The sequence below is a fragment of the Mus caroli genome, chromosome 6 (assembly GCF_900094665.2).
Source record: "Mus caroli chromosome 6, CAROLI_EIJ_v1.1, whole genome shotgun sequence".
Lineage (NCBI taxonomy): Eukaryota > Metazoa > Chordata > Mammalia > Rodentia > Muridae > Mus > Mus caroli.
In genome coordinates this window covers 119724162-119729749 of record NC_034575.1, presented here as the reverse complement: position 1 = coordinate 119729749, position 5588 = coordinate 119724162, and the positions used below count along the sequence as shown (strand labels likewise).

The 5588-nt window shown below is 37.3% G+C and overlaps 1 pseudogene; it reads left to right on the top strand.

Annotated features, from left to right (window-relative positions):
- Positions 1-343: 343 nt before the first annotated feature.
- Positions 344-5588, top strand: part of LOC110295785 — a 14816-nt pseudogene continuing 9571 nt past the window's right edge.

The following is a 5588-nucleotide window of genomic DNA, read 5'->3' as shown; positions in this document are numbered from 1 at the left end:
CATCTCACAGGTGTTTGAGAGGACTTCACACTTGTTCTTAATTGTATGTTTTCCTGCTGAGAATCAGGATTCCTGTGTGCCAAGTGACAGGTTCCTGACTCCTTGGAGACTCACAGTGACTATGTGAAGGGGACACAATCTAGGGCTAAGTAGGTGCAACACAAATTATACTCCCAGGAACTGAGGGAGTGTTTGGAAACTGGTGGGCCTGCATCAGGGCAAAACAATGCTTTTATAAACTTGATCAACACAGACCAGACAGCCACATGTTTTATCCGTTTGTTGATATTGATTAGTCCAAGGTTCTTAACTGAGCAGTTATCTTGTTTTTATCAATGTTAGTATGAAATTACTCATTGTTTTCTCTCTCCTGGTTGTTCTCATTGTACTCCAGGAAAAAATGTTTTGTTTCTACATAAGTATACCTGCTTCTTCTGGCTACTATCAAGATGGGGATTTTGTTATTGGAGGATTCTTTTCCCTTAGCGTGACTGATCGAGAAGATAGAATTGAATTTGGCTTTAATGATACAATGAATATGCCAGATGACGTTTATTTGTAAGTGTTTGGCTCCTCTCTTTAAAAAATATTGTTTCAGGATTTCATACATGTATAAAATATATGTTGATCTCACCCACCTCTACTGCTTCCTCTTGAATGTCTCCTGCCTTCAACTTCATGGGGTCTCTCTGTCTCTGTCTCTGTCCCTCTGTCTCTCTGTCTGTTTGTCTCTATGTCTCTGTCTCTCTCTTTTTCTCCTTTTCTCACTTTTTACTTTANTTAGTTCATTTAGGCATGCCAGTACTCTAGATATATAAGACATCATCTAGAGTCTAGGTAAGCTACTAGGACAAACCTCCTAAGGAAACAGNCTCTCCCTTCCCTAGTAGCCACCAAATGCCAATAGCTACTCAACCATGACTGGTTCTCTGTGCATCTCTCCCTACTCATGCTGAATTCTTTTAAATATGTAAGAAGGTGTTGAAAATACTTTGCAATTAAGAATAATCTTTCTTTGTACTTATTTAGTGTATTATACAGAGAATATTTTATTTTTCCTGTTTAAATTTACTTGACACTTTTAAAATTGCTATGGTTGATCAAGCACTGTGTATTTTCCTTATGTTTATTCTATTTTGAAAATCACCTGAAATACTAAGTTTGAATGTTTGCTATTTCCCACATGCTTTACTCCTCTACTTAAATTTCTCATACACAATTGCAGAGTAAAAATTGAAAATTTTACATTTGATAGCATGAGTTGGTACAAACCTTTAGTCCCAGAACTTGAGAAGCAGAGGCAGGTATGTGAGCCTGAGTTTAACGTAGTCTACATAGTGAGCTTAAATTCAGCCTGGGCTGAATAAGCAAGACTCTGCATAAAAAAAAAAAAAAAAAACAATAAAAATTTTGAATTTGATTATAAGTTTTACAATGAATCTTATTTCCTAAGACAAATTTCTTCACATTTAAAATATAGAATATCCTGCTTATTTCTTGGTATATTATGTATATTTTTTATAAGACTTAGACTTTTATAAATAAAAGTCCAGAATTTGAGAAGTAGCATGAAAGGTTCTGCATGGAAAAATGGGATGGAGGTAAAGGATGCAATTTTATTTTAATTAAAAATTAATATAGAAAAAGAACACAATTATGATCTTTCTAATTTTTCCTCCTAGGGATCTCACTAAACATTATCAGCACATTTTGGCAATGATTTTTGCTATAGAAAAAAATCAACAAGGACCCTCATATTCTTTTCAATATGTCCTTGGGATTCTATCTCTTCAATGTTGACTTTATTGTGATGAAGGCCACAGAAAGTTCTTTGGTGTTGTTCTCAGGAGAGAGACCACCAATTCCTAACTACAGATGCANGCCTGAGAAGACTAATAAGCTGGTTGCAGTGATAGGAAGCTATTCAACAGCAATAACAGCTGAGATCTCCCAAGTTCTAAGTCTCTACAATGTCCCACAGGTACACAAAGCATCCTGATTCTTATATTAAACATAGGAATATTGTAACAATGCTCATTGATCAAGTGATTGTTTATTGATGATCTGTGGGAGTGCTTAATAATTTACTATTTTATTATCATTTTAACTCTGAAAAATAATTTATTCATAAGATAAAATCATGTTGTTAAAATTAATTCAATTTCAAAAATTTAACATTGAAGAAGAATTAAATAAAAGTAACGACAACTTGTAGTTTTATAACTCTAAGAATATTTCTTTTGCTATTTACCATTGTTAATACTGTCTTTCTTTTGAATCCAGTTTTAGAGCCTCACAAAGCATGAGGTCTCTTATAATTCTACTCATGTAACTTCACTGTGAAGACTGTGGACATATTCCTGATTATGTTACTGTGTTATCAGCTCAGATTGCCACATAAACATTTCTCCTTTTCTTTTCTTTTCTTTTCTTTTCTTTTCTTTTCTTTTCTTTTCTTTTCTTTTCTTTTCTTTTCTTTTCTTCTCTTCTCTTCTCTTCTCTTCTCTTCTCTTCTCTTTTCTTTTCTTTTTTTAAACTAAGAACCATGGGTCACACTCTGGCTGCACATTTGGTGTTTGTAATTTTCCTTTGATGGCAGGAATGTATTAACCATTTGTCTTTGTTTCAAAATCTTTCAGTTGATCAATAATGATTTCCCCTAAACAATGTTAGAGAGTTAACATCTGTAAGCGAATTGTATCTCACATAGTAATCACCTTGTAAAGGGGAACTTTTGAAAATAACAGCGATCCAGTGCTTAATGTTTCCTACTATTCTCTGTGAAATAACTTAAATCTTATTGAAGTGAATTAGATTCCCAGTCGATTCATTTTTATTATTCATTTTTACCCATTTGTTTATTTTTGAGACAGCTTCTCACTATGCCTACTTAACAGGTCTTGAATTTTCTATGTTGCCCAAGATAACCTTACAAAGATCCTCCTGACTTTGCTTGACCAGAGCTGGATTTAAAGGCATGCTTCATCATGTCTGACCAGAATTTTATTTTTGAGATTTTGTGACTAAATTAAAAAAAAAAATAGGTTATTTTATATATTTACATTTCAAGTGTTGTCCCCCTTCCCAGTCTCACCCCCCAACCCTTCATTCTATCTCCTCTCCCCTTTTAGTGTAAGAGAGTACTTCCACAACCACCCACCCTTTCTGGCCTCACCCCTCTAGCATCCCCCTTTGCTGAGGCAACAAGACTCCACAAGACCATGTGTCTTCCCTCACTTTGATGCCATATAAGGCAATCCTCTGCTAAATGTGTAGCAGGAGACATGGATCCACCCATGTATAATCTTTGGTTGGGAGTTTAGTCCATAGGATCTCTGAGGGGACAAGCTTGTTGATATTATTCTTCATAGGGGGTTGCATTATTGTTCAGTTCCTTTAGTCTTTCTCCCAGCTCTTCTACTGTGGTCCCTGGCTTCAGTCTAATGGCTGGCTGCAAGTACCTGGATCTGTCTTAGTTTGGTCTTGGCAATGCCTCTCAGAGGACATCTGTACTAGCCCCTGTCTGCAAGCACTTCTTGGCATCAGCAATAGTGTTTAGGGTTTGGTGTCTGCACATGGAATGGATCCCAAGGTGGGGCAGTCTCTGGATCGCCTTTTCTTCAGTCTCTGCTCCATTTTTTTTTTTTTTTTTTGGTTTCCTGAGTTTTCTTTAGACAGGAACAATTCTGGGTCAAACATTTTGAGATGGGTGAGTGGCCCGTTTCCTCAACTGGCAGCCATGCCTATGTTCTGGAGGTGGTGTCTTTTGGATCTATCTCTCCTCAGTTGAGTATTGCAGTTAATATCCCAACTGGGTCTTCAGAATAGCTCACATCCCTGGGTTCTGGACTTTCTGGTGGTTCCTCCCAGCCCCCTGTTCCCTACGAGGGAATTTTCGGAGTTTTTGGGCTAATATCCACTTAAGAGTGAGTGTGTACTTTGTATGTATCTTTGGGTCTGTGTTACCACACTCAGGATGATATTTTCTAGTTCCATCCACTAGCCTGCAAAATTTGTGAAGTCATCATTTTAATAGCTGTGTGGTATTATATTGTGTAAATGTACCACACTTTCTGTATCCATTCTTTCCTTGAGTGACATAAGGGTTCTTTCAAAGCTTCTGGCTTTTATACCTAAGGCTGCTATAAGCACAGTGGAGCACATGTCNTTGTTATATTTTGGAGCATCTTTTGGGTATATGCCTAGTAGTAATATAGCTGCATCTTCAGGAATTTTATTTTTTCTTTTAAATACTTTACTTCTGATATATTCTTATGATATTTATAACGAATAGAATTATTTATAAGAAATGTTTATATGATTGTACTTGGCTCATTTGTGTTACAGATTTATTTACACTCCAAAGGTTGCCCATTCCTTGTCTCCCTTCCAGAGTTTTTATGCAAGATACACATACATTTTGTTTCTGAGTGGGTTCTCCTCCACCCCTAAACTGCACTATATGCTCTATCATCCTCCTTCCAGAGGCATCCAGTCTCTACAGGATTAGGCAAATCCTCTCCCACTGAGGCCAGTCAAGGCAATTGGCTGCTACATATGTCTTACAGGGCCACAGACCAACCCATGCATGCTCTTTGGTTGGTGGCTTAGTCTCTGGAGGTTGCCAGGGATCTGCTTTGTTTATATTGTTGTTCTTCCTAAGGGGTTGCCGTCCCCTTCAGCTCTTTCAGTCTTATTCCTAACTCTTCCTTTGGATTCTATGACCTCAGTCAATGGGTGGCTGTTAGTATCTGCTTCTGTCTCAGTAAACTGCTGGGAGAGCCTCTCTGAAGACAGCAATGCTAGAGTCCTGACTTCAGTCCCAACATGGCATCACTAATAATGTTATGGTTTGGTGGCCAACCATGGGATGGATCCAAAATTGTGCCAGCTACTGGATGGCCTCTCATTCCATCTCTGCTCCATTTTTGTCCCTGAATTTCTTTTAGAAAAGAACATTTCTGGCTCAGAATTTTTGAGGGCATTTAGTGACCCCATCTCACCACTGGGGACCCTGTCTTTGTGGCTAATTTAGTGCAAAGTAATTTTGTACTTGTTGGCTAATATCCACTTATCATTGAGTACATATCATTTGAGCATGACCTCTTGGGTCTGGGTTACCTCACTCAGCATGATATTTCTTACTTCCATCCTTTTGCCTGCAAAACTCACGATGACCTCATTTTTAATAGCTGAAAGTCAATTTTTTTTCTTCAATCTGTGGACATCTGGCTGCCTGTCAACACTAATAGTCATGCACATGGCTTAACACAACAACTACAATGAATACATAATGTCCTGAGACATTTTTGTAATTTCCTTTAGTAATCCACTTGAATACTTCTTAGGTACAGTCTGTGGACCATTCAGATACTTCTATCATCATAGTGCATTTAACACAATTTTGTGCTGGGAATAGAACCTTATATATGCTAGCCAGGTTCTCTAGATTCAGCTGTAATCAGAGTTCAATCAAGGGTATTAAGGAACTTGCAAAACAACCAACCAACCAAACAAACAAACACAAACAAACAAACAAACCAACAAAAAACCCTCCAAGCATTTCTTTTCTTTTTTTTGTCTTTTTT